The 23,127-nt window shown below is 45.8% G+C and overlaps 1 protein-coding gene across 1 annotated transcript in view; it reads left to right on the forward strand.

The window, feature by feature from the left end:
• LOC102558012 (ankyrin repeat and fibronectin type-III domain-containing protein 1) overlaps positions 1–23,127 on the forward strand; it is a 607,309-nt gene continuing 584,182 nt past the window's right edge. Inside the window, exon 1 of the mRNA XM_019493066.2 lies at positions 1–101. The gene's annotated coding sequence lies outside the window, so the exon portion shown is untranslated. The remainder of the gene's footprint in view (positions 102–23,127) is intronic.

The following is a 23,127-nucleotide window of genomic DNA, read 5'->3' on the forward strand; positions in this document are numbered from 1 at the left end:
CCCAGTAGATGTGTGCTGGTCAAGTATGGCTTGCTGCCAGACCTTCTAAAACACTTGTTTGGAGAAAACTGCTGTATTCCCTGGAGATGTTTTTGCCTGGGGTAAGTTGTAGATAGTTTCAGCCTTCACTGCTAGTGAATGAAGATTTTTGCTTGGCAGAGCTATTGATCTGGATTTCTCATGTTAAAAGTTAATTTCTGTTAGGGAATGTATCCATCATCTGAGGGACTGGAGGGAGTTAGGGAGGCAGGGAGAGTTACACAGCATAACTGCATTGAGGTGAAGGCCACTGCTGTCTGAAATGTATAGTACTGTATCTCTTTCTGTTACAGTTGTAATGCATGTGTTATGTAATGTAAACCCCTTCTTGGCTGTAGTGACTGTGCCTTGCACAGTTTTATAATAGCCCACTAGAGGGCCCACCTCAGCTTAGAACCAAAAGTGTTATGTTTTTTTTTAATGTTACAGCATTACAGGGAAGATGAAAGAATTACATGATCTTATTAAAGGCACCTGGATACTGTTGACATTTTGTGATTAAAAAACAAAACAAAACAGACTGCTATAATGCAGGAAACTTACATGTGGCTTGATCCAAAGCTTGTTGAAATCAGTTGGAGCTGTGCCATTGACATCAGTAGTTTAAGATCACGCCTTTACTACTCCCTCCCCCCCACCACCAAAAAAACCCTTTACTTTATAGATGGTGCAAGCGTGCAACCTCCCCAAAACTGCAAGGATAGTAGGCCTTTCTCATGATACACTCCTATGTGTGGCTATAAAAATTGTTTTAGAGGTCCCTTATAGTGACTTTTTATTCCAAGGGAGAAGTGAATGGATGAATATTCCATGCTTCTATCACATGTCAAAATGTTCCTGTACACTGCAGATTTTAAATGCACCTTGCATTACTTAACCCACTACTAGCCATACTTTCACATTGAACATTCATCCATCACTATTTATTCTAATTTGTCTACAGTTACCATTATTGGAACATCTAATGTTCTCCAAACATTAATGATGTATCCTCATAAACCTCAGGGAGCTTCTGTTCTACAAATGGGGAAGGGAGGCTTAGAGAGATTAAGAGACTCTCTAAAATCACACAGCAGGCTGTTTTGCAAAACTAAGGAACCCAGGAGTCCTGACTTCCTGTTCTCCAATCTGACTGCCAAACAGCACTGCAATTATATCATTCCTACCTTGAGAATATTCAAGCAAGGTGATTACTTCCAGATGGGATCTAAAAGGTTGACGGCTGCCTTTTGGCCATGAATTCACTGCTCTATTGACAGTGGAAGGCAATGGGAACGTTCCTTGAATATCCTAATTGAGTTTTGAGATGAGTGTGCCCTTATATGGAACAGCCCTTATATGGAACAGCCTGCCACTGGAGGCGGTTCAAGCGCCTACACTGAACACCTTCAAGAGCAAACTGGATGCTTATCTTGCTGGGATCCTATGACCCCAGCTGACTTCCTGCCCTTTGGGCAGGGGGCTGGACTCGATGATCTTCCAAGGTCCCTTCCAGCCCTAATGTCTATGAAATCTATATGAGCAGGCTAAACCACAGAACATATGAATGTTTCACTGAAACAAGCATATTAGATTCATGTCAGTTAACTGGATGGCATTTGGTTTCAACAGCAGATGTGGCTTCAATTCAGAGAACCCACTGCTAGAAGAACTGCTTCCCCTACAATAATTATTATTACTGGTAATACTGAGTATCTGGATCTGGAGATGGGGGGAAAAAAAGAAACAATAGCTGGAGCAACAATATATTTTTCATAAATCCCCAGGTAATGTGAGGCAGGAACTAAACATGACAGATGGAATGTTCCTCATGCTCAGACTTGGGTGTTTAAAGCTGACTCCCTAAATCCAAAATTTTGGCACACAAATGGCCTGTTTTTCATGCAAAAGCCTGAATTAAATTAGTGTCTGACTGAGCCTAGCCTCCATGCACTTGTTTTAATTAGTGAAGGGCAAGCCTGATGGCATGAAGCCAGGAAAGAGCATGGAGTTCATTTTTGACACTTGGTGGACCGGGAGAACAGCAGCCAAGAGTTGCTCAAGGGTTCCATGTGGAGAGACACCTGCTTCCATGTGCTGAGGAGCGCTCAGGCCTGGCCACATTTTCATTTCAACAGTTCAGGGCACTTTGGTTGAAAATAAAGTCCAGGTTTCAAGTAGAGATTAATGATGTTCTGTTATCTCCATTGGATCATGAGTGGACAAGAGGTCTGCATCAAATAGGCCTGTGGTGAGAGGTCAGCTTATGTGGTAGTGCAGAGTGGCGTGGCAGGATAGAAGAGACATAGGCAAGTCACAGAGAGCAAGAGAGTTCACCTACAGGAAGTCCTTTGATGTTTGGGTTCTACGTGCAGCTGAATGCTTTCTAAAGCCTGAGATGTTGCAATGAAATATATGACTGGAAGGGGCTGGCAGGAGATGATGGAATGTGGAGGCAGTTTCATGGCAGTGGGCAGAACTGACACTGCTTGGGCTGAAGATACTCCAGTGATGGCTTCCTGGGAGCTGAGTGAGGCAATGGGCAACCCAAAAGATGCTTCAAGACAGGGTAGAGATGCTGCTGCTTGAGCTGAAAACACCAACAGCAGCAGCTAGCTGGCTGAAGGACTCTGGTGAGGTGCTTGTCTGCCTAGTCCCAGATCACTTCTGCTGAGATCAGTGGTGAAGCTCCCCAGAGCAGCTGGGTGAATATGATAGAGGTCTATAAAATAATGAATAGTGTGGAGAAAGTAGAAGGGAATATATTATTTACCATCTCTCTCAATACTAGAACTAGGGGGCATATGAGGAAATCATTAAGCAGCAGATTTAATGGAAGTTCTTGTTTACACACCACATGATTAACTTATGGAACTCTTTGCCACAAGATGTTGTAGATGCTGATAATTTAATCAGGTTGAAAAGAGGATTGGGCAAATTCATGGGCTCCATCTTTGGGTATTAAACATGATAGAAGGGTTGCAAACTCCAAATTAGGTCATCCTATGTTTCTGAATGCTATAAGGGAAGAATGGCAGGGGATACATCAGTCTGGATAGGCTCTATGTGCTCTTCCCCTTGGCATCCAGTGTGTGCTACTCTGAGACACAGGCCTATTTTTTATGTGCAGGGAAATGTGGTCCTGGGCCCACTAAGGGAACTGTAAGCCTCCCTTAATTAGAGAAGCCAGTACAGGCATAGCAATTGATTCTTTGGAACAACTAATGCAAAAACAGGGAAGGGACTTTGAGATACAGGCCTATTTGTTATGCAAGTAGGGGCCTGGGCCTAAGCCCATTAGGAAAACTGAGCCTCCCTTAGTTATGGAGGCAACTGAATACACAACACCTGAGTACTAGGGACAAATAATGAGAAAAACGGGGATGGGGGTAGGGGTCATAAGTTCATAATGAGTGCTCAAAGTGGGAACGCTGAGCAGAGCATACTAGCCAGTGCCCACTGGCCCTCAAACAAGTCTAAGAAGCCAGGAAGCACTGCCCAGTGAAACTCTACCCAGAGATATGCACAGATGAGGAACAGGAAAACGGCCCCGCAGTCTCCTGGGTTCCACCTGCCCAGAGCTTCCTTTCTGGTTGGGAAGATGGACAGCTTAGCTAGAGCCAGGAGGAGGTTGACCAGAAAGTCCTGGCACTTGGTGGGGCCATGGGTGGGGAGTGCATAAAAGGAAGGGTGCAGAGAGTAGTGCAGCCAGATAATCAGCAGGAGATTCCTGAGGGGGTGGGGAAGGGTGCTGCAACCTGGTGCACTCAAGGTAGACGTGTACCAGGGTCTCCCTCTGCTAACTCAAGCATCAGGGGTATCCATGAAGCACACCAGATGCACTCCTGTGAAGATGACTCTGTAGAGAATCCACCAGCTGAGTTCCTTCAGTGGCTTGTAGAATGAGGGTGGAGTACAGACTTGTTCACTGAGGACCCTTGTTCTCACCAAGGGTTTCCCAGCAGTTGGTATCTGGGCAGAACTTGAGGCTGGTATGATGGATCATTTGGATCATGAGTATGTAGAGAAGGTGGGCTGTTCAGAAGCAGACCGGTTTGGTATCCCCGGTCTCCTGAGGGGGTGTGATGGGGAAAGCTGTGGGCATGCCAAGGTAGGAGCCTTACAACAAGCTCCGGGGAACTAAGAGAAATCAGTGGGTAGGGTCTTGCACAGGACCTCTCAGATATAAGCAAGGGCTGTGCCTGGCAGGGAGGAGTAAATGGTAGGGCGCGCACAGTGTAGGCAGCTCCATGAACCAAGCCAGTACAGATGGATCTGTCCATCCTGTCTAGCATAGTCTAGGAGGTCACTGATATAGGTGATGTTGGCCAGGGCCATCCTATGGCACACCCAGAGCAGTTCTGTCATTGGCACCACCAGCTGTAGGTTTTTCAGCAGGGGCTTGGCTAGGAGGTCAGTGCCCTGGGCAGCCACATCTGGGGACCTGGAGGCAGAGACTGCACAGGTAGAAGAGCTGCTGGTCTTACTGGAACTTTTGGAAGAGATGGAGGAAGGCATGTCCTATTGGGCACTATGTTACCTGGCTACTGGCACCGTAAAGGAGCCACTGCAGGGCCTGAAGGTGGAAAATGTAGACCTGGCTGCGGATGCAGACCAGGCCCCACCCCTACCTCAACCAAGGGGAGGCTCAGGACACCTGCAGAGAGCCAGTGCTGTCCTGGCCAGAAGAACCCCAGTGCCTGTCTTTGAAGGCTAGCCAGGAACACTAGGGGTACAGTCAGGGATAAAGGATGCTAAGCTGTGGTCTGACCCTGTATGGCATCTCTTGTGTTCCTATGTTTACCTCTTGAGGCAAGACAGGTTTGCTTAAAATTCAGAGTCCTTCAACACTGAGTGGAGTTTAACTGAGGAGAACAGTGTCCAGCTACCTCATTAGCCAATTGTAATCACGTGAGAATTGTTGTTAAGGCTTTTGTCATGATGCCCTGGGGCTGAAGTCCCATCTAACATTGCTCATTTATTAATCTGGCTTTCCTGAGTGTATAGTGTGGTCCCCTCCCTGTGAATAAAGTTCTGTTTGTTTCAAAGCCTTGGATTTTTTGCTTGTGAGCTGTGGAAAAATGCTCATCAAAAGGCATCCAGACAACTTAATTTAGCTTCCTAGGCTTCTGGGCAAAGGCTTGAGCCAGTATTGTTTAAGGTATTTTTTTCTTTTTAGAAGGATTCCATGTGTAATTGAGTCTAGCTCTTTCTACTATAATTGCACCTGGCAGAATGGTTACATTGAGATAAATATAGCAAAGAACAGTAATCAAACTTATTCACATAATAATAAGATCCAATCCATTGCAGACCTGGTACTGGAGATTCCTCTTACACAAGTAGTCCTGGAAACCACTTGCGTGTAAGGCCCGCGAAATGGGCCCTAAACTAACAGAACCTATAACAATGGTTCCATTTTCCTGTATCCCTTACTGGAAAAATGCAGGTTACCATGTTTGGACAAAGATCCTAAAAGAAAAAAAAAGTGAAATGATCATGCAAAATCTTACATAAAGAAATATTTGCAAAAGACAAGGAGTCTAAAATATCTCTGCAATGTAAGAATGGGAGACATTGAAACAGACAAGCTCTGCCTGGTATTTTGTATAGGTGAGACAGGGAAGTTGGCTAATATAGACTTTCCTTGCTGAACTTGGTAGGTTTCAGATACAGTTCTGTAATCCATACAAACGGCCAAATTTTCAGGTATTCAGGCATATAAAGATACAGAGAAACATTTTGAAAATCCCACCAGGGATCTCTCTGAATCATTAGATCCCTAAATACTTCTAAAATTCTGCCCCAAAGTCTACAGTGCTTGGAATCATTCGGATAAAATTAAAAGGGACATCAGATATTGAGATAAATCAGGGAAGAAGGAAATTGGGTCTTAATTAAAATGGATTTAAAAGTTTGTCAGTGACAAAGCAAGGCAGACATTTTTTTATTGTAATATGTTCCTCCCTCTGCATATGTTTGACAAACTGACTCCCTCCTAGGTTAATAACAGTTCTACCTGCCAAGCAAGCTCATTAACAAGAAGAGATCCTCCTGTTCATATAGTATGGTCTGTTCTTAGACCAAGTCCTTATATTTTAGCAAACATTCTGGCCAGCCATCACCTCACAATACATCAAAGATCTTGGAGCTAAATCTCCATCTCCCCAGTCCCTAAAGTTATTATTTAGACTCAGAGGAAGGAAGACACTTAATATCCCCAGTGCAGATCTGTGGAAATCCCCTGCCTGCTGGTAAATGCATAAAAATCAGGGAAACCTGAGTCTGAATAAAGACTCCAGGAAATTGGCTCCAGGCATAGGCCTGGTTACAGGGGGGCAGCTTCTGTGTTTTTGTGCTTCCAAAATTTCTCCTAACTTCATGTGGACATTAACAAGATGCAACAGAGACCTAGTTTGATATCTTCTGCATTAGGGATATTCGATGGGCCATTTAAACAGGGAGAGTGTGGTGACAGAGTTTGATGTAAGAAGTGAACATGTACTCATACCATTGGCTATCAATTTCACCTGCTCAGAGACTGTAGGGGACCATGAAGCATACCTCAAATAGCCTTATAAAATCAGCTATGATGAAGGAATAAGCCCTGGAAACAACTGGTTTTCTGGGACCTGTAATTGCCCTAGTAATTGCCTCATTCACTTTGCCTCTCCACTGGCCTCTGCTGGGTATAAAGTCCTATAGCCTCTTCTAAAGTAAGACAGTGAGATGGATTTTCAGTGTCAGTCAGTGGTATCTCTGTTTCTACACTGACTTCAATTGGAACAGAATTAAGCCACAGTTATGTGCTCTTGGGAACCCTAGTCGATCTATCTTTTATGAGTCCTTTCCAACCATAGACTCCTTGTACACTAGCCTTATCTGTGCCAGCTTCCTTGATATCATTTGGGATGGTGAGCATAAGTGGAGAAGCCAGGGCTCCTGCAGCAGTTGCTTTGCTCTAGCAGTGCTCTAGTAGAGCACAGCTGCACAGTAGGCTGCAGCGCCTTGGTCCTGAGCACCATCTTGCATGTGTCAGCAGGGTAGCCTCTGCTCTAGAGTCTCTGTGACTTTACTGCTGGAGGAGGGCGGAGGAAGAGCTATCACCCAGCAAGGCTTTTCTTCAATGTCAGAAGTGCAGGTTCCAGCATGGTAACTAGTGACCACTGCCCAAACTTTGCAAATCCAGTCTGATTCTCTGGGTGTGCCTGGCTGTGTGGGTGGGAGGAAATATTTGGGGAGAGAATGAGAATTGACTGAAGAGGTCAGTGCAGAAAAATGAGCTGGAGAAAGCGAGAGAAAATCTGGGGGCAGTGAGAGCTGGAGAATTTGAGTGCTGGCCAAAACAGCTTGAGATGTTTCCAAAACATCTGTAACAATTCACTAGAGGGTCCTTACACATACGATGCTTTGGGATTTCTGTGGGCTTTTCTGGATCTGGGCTGCTGTATCACTCTGCAGAATTTGTTACCAAATGTGGTAGAAAGCAACAGATCCATTGTTACCTTGTCCCAGCAAAAGTGGGGCAGCTGAGTTTCACTTACGTATGCCTCTGTAAAACCAAATAGCTGTGCCTTATTCTGCTCAGGTAACAGAGGGATTAGTTCCATGCCTGGGGAATGGATATGTCATGAATGATCAAATTAGCCAGTTATTGAAACCTGGAATCAAAGGTGAGGTCTTTTTTTCATATCAAAGGGAAGTTCTCTCTCCAATGACTTTCATATCCTATTAAATGAGGAGGAGTTAGCCTCCAGGAGTCCACACATAATTATTGTATTTATGCAGTAGTTTTCCCAGCGTAGTCTTTCACTGATTTGTAGTCCAGCTAAAGCACAGCCAGATGGAGATCTTACGGTGCCTTTCATTTTAACTTCTGTTTTAAGGCCTTTGTCTGTTGAAGACATGGCAGCATGGGACCCTGTGCAAAGGACTTGATCAGATTTCCTTAATGTGATGGGGCTGTACACCCTACACAGGAAAGAGATTGGAGTTGTAAATAGAGGCCAGATACAGGGTTACTCGCTTATGATTCTGCCCCCTGAGAGTGAGCCAGGGAAGGGTATGTATTCAGCTGAGTAGCTCAAGAGGTAGAAGCTCCCAGTGTTGGAGAGTGGTGCTGGACAGCTCCCAATAGGAGTGAAGGAATTCCTGGATAAAGGTTGCACTGAGGGCTTGTGACTGGAGCCACTGATTGTAGACAGAGGATTAGGCTGGAATCCTGGGGTGGGGGATGCAGATGATGACCTCAGAAGAGTGAGGTAGGAAATAGTTGTGAGAGGAGAGAGGCCTGCTATGCCTACACTTGCAGCCCTGGACTGGGACCCAGAGGAGCAGGGCAGATATGGATCCCCTTCCTCAAACCCACCCAGCGTGAGCAGCAGCTTCAAAGACTCCTATCACTAGAAGGATTGCAACATGAAAATAGTTCTGGAATGAGCCATGAAAAGTTACTGTAAGAGAGGGCACTGATTGGCATTACACCCTGTTGAAGGGACTGCCGCAAACTGCCTGGGAATGTGCTGGATGGAGCACCCATGTCCTGAACTGCTATCCCGCTTCACCCAGAAGTCAAAGTTCCAGAAAAGAACTGTGTTTTCCACTCCCCTTGGCTACTGAGCCAGACTGTTCTCACTTCCTGTTCTCAATGGTTGTACAGTTAGCTGCATTGGGGTAGGTAGGGAGGATGTTCACCTATATTCCCAGTAGCCAGGAAGAAGGCACTCATCACTCCCTATTATTGCTCTTTACTCACTTAGTAAAAAGTGCTTAGTTTTCTGGAGGGGAGAATGTGGACTAAAGAATTTTGAGCTTCCTTTACCCCTTTTACACACCGAAGCTGGACTTTCCTACCTCCTCTGTCTCTGGTCTGATTTCTCCATGGGTAGATTCAGGATTTTGTAAAGGAGGATGCAGGAGCAGCAACTGGCACTACAGGGATAGCTGCAGCCCTGCTTCCAGCTTTCAACCCTGCTTCATCAAGATCGGTAGATACATGCCTAGATTTTTCCAGGGGAAAATTATACAGGTGGGGAGCAGGACTGAGACAGAGAGAGAGATGCCTGGCACTGGGTTAGTGGGCTGGGTGGAGTTGGGTAGTAACTGCTGGAAAATGGGATGAGATGGGACGTGCTGTAACAATGTATACAATATAGCATGTCTGGGGCCTGGGAACAGCACATACTGGTCAGTTGGAGGTGTGATTCAGGAAGGAAACAGTATCCTGTTAGAGTACTGCTAGCAGTGAAGCAGTTTAATGGCATGGGCTTCATCTGCTGAGCAAGTAAGTGCGGTTGAGGACAAGTTATATGGACCACACCGAGGCATGGGCTACATTGCAACATTATTTTGGCAGAACTCTAGCAATACAGCAGAAATGTACATGCATCTGGAGTACTTTGAAGGTCACCTCCTTAAGTGATATAAACCATCTACCTCTATAAGCCCTCTGCCAGCATCTGGCTGCTGCAGAAGGTATTGTGGACAGGTCTGTGCTTCTGCTGGTTCTTGCAGTTCTCCAAAAATGATCCCACAGTGCCTCACACTGAAAGTTCCCCCCTTCCCCTCCCCCCACAGCTTAAATATCTGACCATATTGAAAATGATCACTCCCTATGAGCATACATGTGACTGGCCACACTGCTAATGCAGCTTTGCTGTACTGTGACCTAAGTTAGCTAAATTGAAGCTAGTGTAGATATCCCTAGCTGTGCTGCAATTGTACTTCTGTTTGGAGTGTAGACACACATCAAACCAAATCCCTTCTCCCTCCCTCCAGGTCAGCTTCTGTCATCCCTGTGAATGACTAACACAGCATTGTTGGAGCTTTTCCAGACCATGATCGTCTGTCCCTCCCCAGGGAGCTGCTCCTTAGAACAGTGTTTATTTCTGGGCTGGAAGGTTCCTAGCTGTCCTTTTAGAGAGCATCAGTGTGGGGTCATCATGGCTAATCAAGGCTCTAAAAGTTTATGTAGTGGTGACTAATTCTGCTGTGAATTCAGCTTCCAACAGCACTGGGGCAGCCACAGAACCTGAACTCTCTTCTTACCTTTGGTGAAATGGCCTGAGGCACTGGATTTAAGGAAACTGCTGCTGCCCTATGAGAGATTTGCTAAGCAGTACTTACATGTGCACAGAGCTTTACAGATACTTCAGAGACTTAGGCCACATCCTAAACTGCTATAAGTCAGCCTACCACCCCTGATTTCATGCTGTTTACCCCAAATGAGAAACTGCCTGCAAGTCCTTGTCTGGAAGAGCTTACACTGTAATTTAGAATTAAGATGTGATCACAGACTGGGAGGGATAGGGTGTATAGATGGTCTAAGGCATCAAGAAGCAGTTCTGGCCTTGCAACAGCATGAGGCAACAATAGATCATACAAATATTTGTTGTTTTGTCTGTTTCTTTCTGCATTCATCATCTGTGTTTTTTTCTTTTGCCACTTAAATGTTCTGGCTTTGGTGGGTCATCGTGGGAGACAGTAGGTTTGAATAGAGAGAGAGGAGCCCAGATAGTGCACAAGAGGAGGGTATTGAGCCAAGCAAAGGTGGCAGCATGAAGAGAAGGGAGGAAGAAGGGAGGACTTAAATGCTCCAGAATTGCCTTAACACCACTCACATATCCAATCCCTGTGGGACCTTCCTTCTTCTAATTCTGCCTCCGGTCTGATTACTCCAAGAAAACACTAGAGCACACACCAAGGAAGCATATCTGGGAAGAGCAGACTCAGAGGTTCTGGCCTACAGCTGAAAGGGATAGCAGGAGCTGAATACTAGATGCTGGGAAACAATGGAAAGGAACCCTCTATGACAGCAGTTCCTAAACTCTGACAGATTGCTTACCACCAATTTAAAATGATACAACCTTAAGTAGCACCAGCACATTTTTGTCATATGAAGTAATTATAATAAATCTGTTAATGCGTACCACTGACAGATTGTCTGCGTACCACTGGTGATACCCGTACCACAGATTGGGAACCTCTGTTCTATGGTATTGCATGCAGGATAGCTGGAGATTTGAATGGGGTGAGGGAAGTGGGGAGGGATGGGAGAGAAGAGAGGACAGGGGAATGGAGCTGTGCAAACTCTGGATGGTAAAGACCAGGTGGAGAAGAAAGGGAAGGGTTTACACATTGTAAAATGTAGAAAGAAAATAGGTAGCAAACCAAACAGGTGAAGTGTGAAGAAGAACAATGGACCTGAGCAAGGCACTGAGTTTGGAGGAGATGGGAGAAGAGTTACAGACCAGAGGCGGGAGGGTCTGCAGAAAATGTTTGTGGTTCTGCATTGATGTATTGGTGTTGGTAACAGTATGTCTAGCATGATGGTGGTCCCTGAGGTGGGAATGAAGTGGAAAGGAGTGGTCAGATGACCTCACTCTCTGGGATCATTAGTTTGGGCTCTATCATTAGTGACTAAATTCACTATCAAAGATGATGTCACAAGCTCACCCAAAGGGGTAGGTTGCTCTCTCCATTGCTTGCAAAGGTCATATAAAACCCAACAAAGGATAGGCCTGTAGCCAAGGTTGTTTTCTCACTGCTCCTTTTGTATTGTGGGCAAACAGAGGAGAGGAGTGATTCTTGGCAGCATGTGGGAAGCACAAACCTGTTGCTTCCCCAAAGCAGAGCATCAAAACAACCACTTTCCTAGCTAAGCTTTATTTCTCCACAAGTTGCAATTCTTCAGTGTGTTGAAAAAATGAAACTACAAGGGCTTTATTACTAAAAGTGGATCATTTTGGCATGCAGGAAAATCTGGGTTCAGAGGCTGCCTCTGCCACTGACTCACTGTGGACTCACCTTGAGTGTTTCCTTTAGGCCTTAGGACCTGACTCAGAGACACTGAAACAAATGAAAAGACTCCCTTTCATGCAGTGGATTCTGGAGAAGATCCTTATCTCTGCTTCTCATTTTTTTCAGCTGTAAAATTAAAGTGATAGTATTTTCTTTCTCCTATTCATTATCTATTTAGATTGAAAACTTTCAGGTACCGCCTCTTACTCTGTGTACCTACAGACAGCTCCTGACACAGTGGGACCTTATCCATGAATAAAGAGTTTGGAGACTACTCTAACTCGAGCTTTTTAAAATCTTACAGGTATAATGGATCCTTTGTTGAAAAAGGCAGATATAGCAACATAAAAACATTTCACAAACTGATCTTGATTCTTCCAAATTGTTCGTGGGGGAGGGTGGGTGGAGTAAAACAATAATTAAACATTTTTATTCCAAACACCTTCTTCTCTAAATGTTTTCTTCAATTTATTAAAAAGGTAGTGGTAAACCCTTTACAAATACTATTTAGGTTGGGGGGAAAGGAGGCTGTTTTGTTTGATCCAACATAGTTCTTGAATTCACTGGAAATTTTTGCTTTGACTTTATCTGTAACAATTTTTAACATTTTTTTCTTTCCAGATTTGTGGGTCAATTGAAAAATCAGTTATTTACCCACCTCTCACAGTAATACAAGTATATAAATGGAAAATATTCTGCTTTTCTTATCCCAAATCTCTTTATTAGGGAAGTTCAAACATCAGCCTACTTACCAGAGAGATTCAAGGATTCTCAGTGTAAGAAATGTTTGTATTTCTCCCCAAATATTCCAAAATCAGGTTAAAAAAAGAAAAAACCAAAACCTTTCCTATTAGCTTCAAAGAGCTCTTTCTTTTCCCATCTCAAAGTATTTTTAACAAGGACTCTTGGGGATATTTCAGTATATCAGCTGGGGAAGTAGCCTGGGATCGAAATCTTCTGTAACTGATGAGAAGGAGATGGCTGCAGCTGCTGTTGGCATGGTATCTCAGCAGCCCTGTAGCCTGGTGCCTTTGCCAGCCAAGGGCACTGCTGGGACCAGCTGCACAAAATGCTTCTTTAGTAGATATAAATACACATAAAGGAGCATGTGACTGCAGCATCTCTTCCCTGACTCTGGTCAAAAGCCAGCTGCCTGGCACAGCCCCTCAGGCTGTTTCTTCTTTGCTGTTATAAGGTGCTATTAGGAACCTGTGTCAGGGTCCTTTATTCAGTGAAAATGCTGATGATGGCATTTCGCCATACTATACTCCCTGGGGGCATGGACACATGTAATACTTAGACTGATTTAAATAAGTTTTAAACCTGAAATGGGCAGGAGACTTATGTTTCAATTCTGGCTTGGTGTATAAAAGCTGCTGCATGATCTGGGCAAATTATTTCACCTGGCTGTGTATCTGTTCCTCCATTTGCTCCTCCCTTTTCTTCTCTGTCTTGTCTATGTAGATTGTAAGATTTGGGTACAGGCATTCTCATCTCATGCTGTGTGCAGCACCTTGTACAATGAGGGATAATTTTGATTGGTGTCAGGCTACTGCAGGATACTGACACGAGGCCTGGCATCCTGAGGATATTCACTTGTCCTGCTGGTGTCAGGGCGGGTGTCAGTCAGCGGGATTGGGTTGGGCTTCTGCCTGTTATCTTTCCTGCCATGTCTTTGATGATTCTAATCAAGTCTGGGAGGATGATGGTTTCCCTGACCCAGAGCCAGCTGACACCTGTTTGGACGAGCGGTGCAGCCAGATGCACAAATATATATGTGTGTGTGTGCATGTGTGTGTGTGTGTGTGTAGGGCCAGAAGAATAACAAATAAAGACCTCTGAAAGCCTGCAGCAGCTCTCCAGTCTTCTTCCTGGTTCCTTTACTGGGTCTCTTGACCGTGACTCCAGTGGCCAAGCATTTTTCTTTTTTTGTTTGTTTTCTTCCCGTGTACTCTGTCAATTACAGTCTCTCCGGCTTAATCGTGTACCGGCTGGAATCGAGTAGTGTGGAACCAGGTTTTCTGCCTTCATTCTCTCTCTCTCTCTCTCTTTACTTTTTTTCTCTGAGCTCCTCCGAGCTCTGAAGACCCGATGGGTCTCTTGCCCCATTCCCAGGGACTTCAGTCTCAGGCAGCAGCAGGTGGTTCTTTTCTCTCTCTCTCTCCCCCTCCACGCCCCCTCCCCCCCGCTGCCTGCAGCTGCAAATTTAATAGATTTCATAGACACTAGGGCTGGAAGGGACCTCGGAGGATCATTGAGTCCTGCCCCAGGGGCAGGAAGTCAGCAGGGATCATAGGATCCCAGCAAGATAAACTTCCAAAAGGGTCTTGAATACATTCGAAGTGGGTATTTGAACCACCTCCAGCAGCAATCTATTCCAAACGTTGGGGGCTTGGAGAATAAAGAAGTTCTTCCTTATGTCCAGCCTGAAACGGTCATGGAGGAGTTTGTGACCGTTCAACCTTGTCATCCCATGGGGTGCTCTGGTGAACAAACGCTCCCCCAGATCCTGGTGAGCACCCCTGATAAACTTATAGGTGGCCACCAGATCACCCCTGAGCCTGCGCTTTTCCAGGCTGAAGAGTCCCATGGCTCTCAGCTTCTCATCATAAGGTCTGTTTTCCTGACCTCTGATCATGCATGTGACTTTCCTCTGCACTCTCTCAAGCTTCTCCACATCCTTTTTGAACTGTGGAGCCCAAAACTGGATGCAGTACTCCAGCTGCGGCCTCACCAAGGCTGAGTACAATGTGAGAGTGACGTCCTGGGATTTGCATGAGAAGCACCTGTGGATGCAAGCCAGCGTTTTGCTCACTTTACTAGCTGCAGCATTACATTGAAGGCTCATGTTCATCTTGCGGTCAATCATAACCCCCAAGTCCCTTTCGTCTGTAGTGCTAACCAGCATAGCACTGCCAAGCCTATAAGCATGCTGCAGGTTTTTCCACCCAAGATGGAGAACCTTGCATTTTTTGGTGTTAAACACCATCAGGTTCTCATCCACCCATTTCATAAGCCTGTCAAGATCTGCCTGGATCGCCCTCCTGTCCTCAGGTGTGGATGCTTTACCCCAGAGTCTGGTGTCTTTGTCAAATTTGGCCAGTCCGCTTCTGACACCAATGTCTACATCATTAATGAAGATGTTAAAAAGTAAAGGCCCTAGGACAGAGCCTTGAGGTACCCCACTGGTCACAGTGCACCACACTCCCAGCAGCATAATTGCACCAATTCGGTGCACCTGGTGAGTCAGTAAAGCTCCATGGGAGCCGATCGGTAGGTCCCACGGAGGCCTGCACCGGCCAGCTGCGTCTTTTTCTTCGGGCTTCTCCACGACGCGGGTACTCTTGACCTTCCCACAATTGGGACTGTAGGTGCTACTGTAATATTACAGAATAAAACTGGCAAATGAGAAAAGGATTGGAAACAATAGTATCAAGCATTAATAAAGGAGGAAAAGGGACAGACAATTACCGTGCAATACATCTGTTTCAATCTTAGCAAAATGGAGCAATTTTGGAGAGGGAGAAATTCTTGGTCACATAGAGTCATGAATCTACTTGTTCGGTTTTGATTGCAAAGTGAGGATCATAAATGTTAGAATTTTGATCTGTGAGCAGCATGGATATATTTGTTGCTCTCCTGATTGTTTCTTGTTCTCTTAATTATAAAAGGAAGAGAATGGAGGTACTGAGACATGATACTGATGAGTGCTATAGAAATGACTATAAATAAATACTGTAATGTATTTGGATTTTATAGGGCATTTTATGGTGTCTTCCAAATCATACAAGCAAAATTAATTTGTATTGACTGCAAGTGAAAGGTTATAAGTAGGACCATTTCAAGTCACAAAAAAGTATTTAGTATGTTGTGACAAGAATCAGTGTTAGGCCTAACGTGTGCTTTCATGTTTTAATCTCTTTATTGGAAATTTGGAGTCTTTCAACTGTGTCACTAGTTCAAATGAGCCTGCTATGATAGTGGTGTCACCTGTCTCATAGGTAAAATGAGTACCCATTTTCAAATGAACACTTCAGAACCAGTCATGCTTGAAACTCCTTTATTCAACATCATTTTGATCTTTAAAAAATGCAATGATTATAAAAAGTTTATAAACCTTTGCTCTCTGCTTGTAATTAATTCAGAAGCTGATGGGATACTTAATTTCCTCCAGGCAAGTGTGGTTAGGAAGACTTAGAATCATAGGAAAATAGGGGTGGAAGGGACCTCACAAAGTCATCTAGTCCAGTTCCCTGCTCAAGACAGGATCATCCCTGACTAAACCATCCCAGACAAGTGTCTAAGATGCTTTTGAAAGTTTTCTAGAATGGAGATTCCATAACTTTTCTAGGCAGCCTGTCCCAACGTTTGACCACCCTCAGAGTCAGAAAGTTGCTCCTCATATCCAGCCTAAATTTCCTCTGCTGCAGCTTGAGGCTATTCTTCTTAGTCTCATCCCCCATGGCCACAGAGAAAAGCCCATTTCATTCATCTCTATAATCCCCTTCAGGTATTTGAAGACTGTTGTCAAATCTCCCTATCAGTCTTCTTTTCTTCCAACTAAATAACCATAGTTCTTTCAACTTTTCCTTATAGGTCTTGTCTCCCAGGCCCTGATCATTTCAAGGGGCACTGAAGTGCAATGCAGTGCAGTCCCTGCTGTGTGGGCCGGGAGCGGTCCGAGGCCCTAGAGGGCGCGCAGCGGGCTGTGGCCAGCAGCCCTGGCACGCGGGTCGGGGAATGCAGGCCGGCAGACTAGAATTAGGCATGGACGCTTAGCGGTTGATTAAAGATTATTTTACTTACACCGTAGATGGTTGCGGTGCAGGCAGGAAAACTTGCTTGAGTTGCAGTTACAGACAGGAAAGAAGAAAAGCGGACAAGAGTTCCTTCCACGCGAACTCTAGCCCAATCCAGTTGAAGGCTCTAAAAACGTGAGCCCGTCATGTCAACCAAAGAAAACAACTTGGAGAAGAGCTCTGGATACACTCACACGAAGTTTGCTAGGCTCCGTGGAACTTGCGCGCAGGGAAGGGGTTCGTCGAGGGATTGTTTCAGCGATGGGGAGAGGCCAGAGGTTGATCAGACCCCTATAGCCGCCTTAAGGTACACGCTGGGTCCGTTAGGCTCCGCAGCGCTTAGAGTTCTTCATGAGACGTGAAGTCCTCTTCCTCCAGATGGTTGTGGAGTCCTCCCTTGTGGGGTTCTCCTTGGAGTTCTCCAACTTGGGCGGAAACCGCTCAAGCCTCTTATACGGCTAGCAAGCCAATCGCTAGCTGCCACGTGGGAATAATTTAGAACTGGCCAATAGTGGGACACAAATTTGCATGCGGGTGGCGGGAACTTCTTTGCACCGGGGTTTTCTCTTTGCAACTGAGAAATGCACCTTGCAAAGAAAGCTCCTCGTGGCGGGAAATAATTTAGCAGTGCCGAAGCGCGCACACACAAAATCACACCCTTGGGTTGTGACACCTGCCCTTACATTACTCTACCCTTGAAGTACTGTTATAAGAGGAATCCATCTGAGGTGGGGTTTACTCCAGGGGCAAGCAATTATTTCAGCTGGAAGGCCACTTAACAAGTTTTGATGAGCTGTTGAGGGCTGCAAGAGTAGCCCTGCCCTTTGACAGCTGCCCCACCCCCTGATCACCACCTTGGAACTGGAAGTCCTGACCCCTGACCTTTGCCACCAGGAGTCCTTCCCCTTGCCCCTGAAAGTACTCCTTTTGGCAAGGGGGACCCAGAAAAAAAACAAATTATATTCTAAAAATCAAACATCTATTACAATATACATTAATTTGATTTCAAATGTATTTTTGGCCTTATTTATATGTGTGTGCATAATGTATATAGAGGTGATTCCATAATAGCTTAAAATGAAGTCTTACTTGTATATATTGGGGGAGGGATGGGGGGAATGTGTGGGTGGGTACAGGATTTGTGGGGGCCTGTGTTTGTGTGTGGGTATGTGTGTATGTGGGGGAGGGTATGGAAGTATGTGAGGTTTGTGGGGGCACAGGTGGGTGGGTATGGGGTTTATGGGGGTGTGTGGATGTGTGGGTTATGGGGTTTGTGGAGGGGTGTGGGTATGTGTGGGTGGGTATGGAGCCATGTAGTCCTGGCCACGCAGCCAGGAGCTGCATGGTGGTGGACAAGCCAGGCTGGCTCTTGGTGTACCAGTGATCCTTCCCCACCTCCCTCCGCCTGTTCTTGTCAGAGTTTCCATTCTTGGATGGAGGGAGTGCAGGGGAACAGCCCCATGGTCACCAGACCAAAACCTTCTGCTAGGCAGAAGCTTCCAGTTGCGGGCTGGGGCTGGGGTGGGGCCGGGCAGGCCTTGCTGCTGCTGCCATTGGGTCCCTACCACCGCTGGGTCCTGCTACCAGCTTCTCCTGCTACTGGCTCCTTGTCTGCTTTTAGACAGGCAGCCACCGGTAGGTAAAAATTTTCTGAATATTAGAGGCACCCCACAGGCCAGATTGAATGGCCTGGTGGGTCATATCTGGCCTGTGGGCTGTATTTTGCTCCCTCTGGTTTACTTTGACTCATCAGCTCACGGTGCAGCTCCTTTCATCTTGAGGGGCAGAAAATGCCCCCCACACATTTCTCTCCCCCAAGTTGAGCAGCTCTTATCCTTTGATATCCTTGATCAGGCCTATCAGAAGATCACAGAACCCTGACTGGTGACTTCCTCACCAACTCAACTTCTTCCCTGAAAAACCAGTTCCTCTTGGTAGGAGCTAGCTCATTGTCTAGGATAACTGCATTTAAAGAGAGAACCATCTCCATTTAACACTCCTCTGTCATATAGTCTGTGCTAGTCCTTTGGAATTTTGGCTCAGCCCACAGATGGCAGTCCTCAGGTAAAGGGCTTGACATATGGTCTGTACTTGCAGACCAAGGACAGCATTAGTGCCTGGACTCTGTCTTGGCTTTGTAGGTTTAAAGCACCCAGGACGATTCAGTTGGGCTGGGTTCTAGAGAGCAGTCTGGTGAGTGCCCAGGATGGGGAACTCAATCAGACTTGTGACTCCGGTACTATCATGTGCCTTCAGCTGAGATGAGGACTTGTTCTTCTCCTCTCTTGCCTCCCCCTTTTCCCAGTCACAGCCTGCTTTCTCTTCATCATTAGAATTTGGAGAAAAGGGATGGTGAGGATGTCTGACTGCTGCATTCAGCATGGTGAATGTAGGTGTTATGGTAACATCAAATGTTGATCCACTCACATATTGGTCCTGGTGAAGGACTATGTTCAGTTGGTCTTGGCAAGACCCAGACTACTCCACTGTGAGGTGATCATTCTTTCTGTGTAGCTTTCAAGGGACTGTTGACAAGCTTGGAGCATTCTCGGTATATTCTTTATGTGTTTAGCTTCCACGCTTATGTAAAACCAGTTGCCATTTTTGCTATAGATAAATATAATTGATAGAGCAGAGATACTGGTGTTTACTCATTGCATTGAATGCTTCCCAGTAGCAGACCATCCCAGAGTCATAGCTTCCACTGAACTGTTCAGTTTTAAATTCTTATTCACCCTAACAAGGCAAATGTATCATCTCTAGTCTTTTCAGCTCTGTAACAGAAACAGCCTTCACCCTTGCCCCTCAACTGCTTTCTCCTGCCCTTGTTACTGCCATGCCACCTACTCTCCAAGCTGGCACTGTGTTAAAAAGCACAAAAGGCATTCCTGCGACTGGTACTGTTGTTAGTAATCTAACAAGGAATCTAGAAATGAATGACCCTGGGAAATGAACTAAGATCCTTTCCCAGCTTTTACGGGTGGTCCCATCAGGGCTGTAATACAGGGTTTATACTCTCTCTGTTATCTTGATAAGCAGAGAGATTAATTCTCCAGAGCTGTCAGAACTGGCATCTTTCATCAAAACTAAATTGATTTTTTTTAACTGCTGTTAATTAAAATCTCACATCAAAACAGAAGGTATAGCTGTAGGATTGCCATGTCAGCTCTTTGATTGGCACATTTAAAACAAATAAAATGAAGCTGATGTGTCATGTATGTTGGCTTGTTAGATGTTATTTTCATTAAGCACTGTGTCACTTTGCTAGTCCTAGAGTGCTGGAATTGAAAGTGTTGGTAATGGGGGAAGATAAAAGGGTGGTTTTATAGTTACACCTCAAACCATATGCAGCCATTTATGTTGGGATGGGTTAGGGCTTGGAATACCCTTATAATGAAGGTGCAGTCACTGAAGAATAGCACAGATTGCCCAGTGGCTGTCAGTGGAAGCTGACTGGGTGTATCTATTGGGATGAGCTATTGTCATTATCTGGGCTACAGTCTAAGGCTGAGATCAATAGAACCTGTGTTTAAGGTATGTTAAATAGTACTGTACATGCACTAATTGTCTTAAAATAGTTCCTGCATCTCTGAACTTATGCATACAGCCATGCTGGTTCGTGACAGGATTTCCTTTCACATCAAGCAAATTGCCCTTACATTGTCTGCCCTTCTGTGCCTCCCCCACAACCAACTTCAGATCAGTGCCAGAGAAATCAGACCATCATTTAAAATCAAGGACAGCATGTGCCAAAGTAGCTAAAAGACTCTTAAGATTCAGGGATATAAATAGCTGTAGCAAAAAGTTTTCTTGGATGGCATTGACAACTGTGACCTTGCTGGGGGATTTGCTCCACATGCAGCGTGGATTGGAGGACCATCTTGGCTGTACAGAAAGCAGGGAACTCTCCAGCCATGCTCCATAGGGTATGATGCTACTGGCAATCCTGGTGAGGCACATGAGGTTTGCTAACCCTGCCAGCACCTAGTGTTGACAAGCATCTTCTGTCAGAGGCTGCACTGATCTAAGGGGATGTTTTCTAGGCTTGGGTTCATTCTACTGGTTATCCCTGGATGGATTCTCTAGCAGGGTGTGACTCGGAGTCATAGGCCAGAAAAGCCCACCAGAATGTTTTCAGTATGAAAGAGACCAGATTCTACTTTAATGGGAAGGAAATTAATTCTTGGGGCAATTATCTTTTTAATTAATATTGATGAAAGGTGCTAGCTTAGCCCCAGGGACTGAACTCCTGCATGTTTCCTGTTCTGTATTTATCCCTAACATAGACAGTTCTGGTGTATCTCTCTCCCATGCAATGTAATACCTTAATTCTAATTATAGAAATGATCCACAGTCCATTCAGTGTTTGGATTCTCAGATGAGATTAGGAACACTGGGGCTCATTGGATTATTATGGCACAAATGTTTATAGCAGGGATCAGCAACATTTTTTGCCCAGAGTGTCAAAAACACCCCAACCTGAACCCATGCCTTGATTTGGCATGCCAGAGGCTGATGGCAGAGGAGCCACAAGGGGCCTGGTCCTTGCTGCTGGCAGGTACACGTGTGCCTCCAGGAGGATGGCAAGGGAGGAGCTGGGGCTACACTGCCCTGGCCCCTTCCCTGCCGAGTGCCATGAGGCACATGTGCAGCCACCACGGAGCCACTGACAGGGCTCTGGACCCCAGTATGGCTATTTCCAGCTTGCCCACTGCCTGCTGCAGCTGCCCAGAGCCCTGGCCAGCTGTGGCAGGCAGCCAGGCAGCTGCAAACAGATGCATTGGGCTCCAAAGTCCCATCCGGGCTTCATGGTGGCAGCGACTGCATGCACACCTCGGGGCACACGTCTGGGAAAGGGCCAGGGCAGTGCAACCCCAGCCTCTCCCCTGCAGTCTGCCCCAAGGCTTGCATGCAGCTGCCGTGACAGTGGAGCCTAGCAGGAGCTCTGGAACCCAGTGCAGCTGTTTGAAGCCTCCTGGCTGCCTGCCACAGTTGGCCTGAGCTCTGGGCAGGTGCAGCAGGCAGCTGGGAGGCTGCAAACAGCTGCACTGGGGTCCAGGGCCCTGGCATCAGCTCCATGGTGGTGGTGCTGCTACCTGCCACAGAACCTGGGTTGCTTGCAGCAGGGCTTGAAGCTTCTCCACTACCTGCTACGCCAGCAGCCTGGGCTCCAAGGCTGATGGCAGCTGCTCAGAGCTCATGTTCTAAGCCTGGAAATGTGGTTGTGAGGCCACTCTTGAATCAATCTTCATGGTTGCTCTTAAACACATTTGGAAACACTTTACCACAAAGGATGCTGCAGATGTGGCTTTAGTGCTACCTTTTTGGGTTTGATGCATGTGAGCAGGAGTGGGGAGGTGGGCATGCTTGAGAATATCTTTCTCTAGACCTGTTGGTGACACAGTGTAGAGAATTGCCTGGCTTAGGGCACCTCTAGCTACTGCTCAAGCAATGGGACAAGATCCCTCCTTGTTACAGATGCATGCTGGGAAGTGGGATTTGTTTATCAACCCAGCTGAGCTCTACAAATTAGGGAGTATAGCCAGTCCTCCAAACCAGTTTAGGCATAAGCTGCCCATCAGCACCAAACCCTTTCTGGTAGAGGGTGGTTATACACATTTCTGAAGCTCGGTGGTAGAGCTATGTCTTCCCAGTTACTGTGCCTTCACCTTTCCTGAGCTAGCAGGATCCGTGTGGCAGCAAACTCATCAGGTTAAATCTTTGTTTTCCACTGTGGTGCTAGGCAAGGCAGGATTAAGCCATATACTTTCAGCATTTGAATAAATTGGTATTTTTCCTTGTTCATTCACATTCACATGATTTAAGCAAATCTTGGTCTCTCAACCCGAAAACATTTTCAGACTTTGACACACTGTTGCTGCTGTTGTTGTGGGGCTGTCATTCCAGGATAGAAAAATTGCTGGTTATGAGCTCAGAGGGATCTAGGAAGGAGACTCTGGGCATTAATCACTGCTCTTTTTTTTTTCATTGACCATCCTTTTACAGCTGAGTTAGAATGGCCTACAGAGAGGTAGAAAGCTGTTTTGTATTGTTGTGTGAAGAACATATCTAAAGCAAGAACAGTAGTATGGTGGGAGTGAATGCAGATGATATCTGAATTGGGCCACCACCATCTCTTCAGCAGCCCCTTCCTATTTGTGAAGCCAGAATAGTAAACTATGCAAAGCCTGAGGCCTGCTGATAAAAAAGCAGTCAGATTTGCATGAGAGTAAGTAATGCTACCTCTGTGCTTTTGGTCATTGCTGAGACTGCACAAAGCATATGCCTATATTCTCTGACATTCTTCTGCCAGGCATGACTGCCCCAAGTCAATAAAACTTGAGGAAGCACTGCTAAGAGCCCTCAGTGCTGAGCTTAGTGTCCCTTTGTTGTTCCTAAGATACACCAGACAGCTTTGCCAGTGCAACTCCATTCTAAGCCAGGCCACTCCTTTGTTATTGTTGTCCTGGACTGTATACAGGTGGGACAGGGTATCTGAAACCTGATCTAC

The sequence above is a fragment of the Alligator mississippiensis genome, chromosome 13 (genome assembly GCF_030867095.1).
Source record: "Alligator mississippiensis isolate rAllMis1 chromosome 13, rAllMis1, whole genome shotgun sequence".
NCBI lineage: Eukaryota > Metazoa > Chordata > Crocodylia > Alligatoridae > Alligator > Alligator mississippiensis.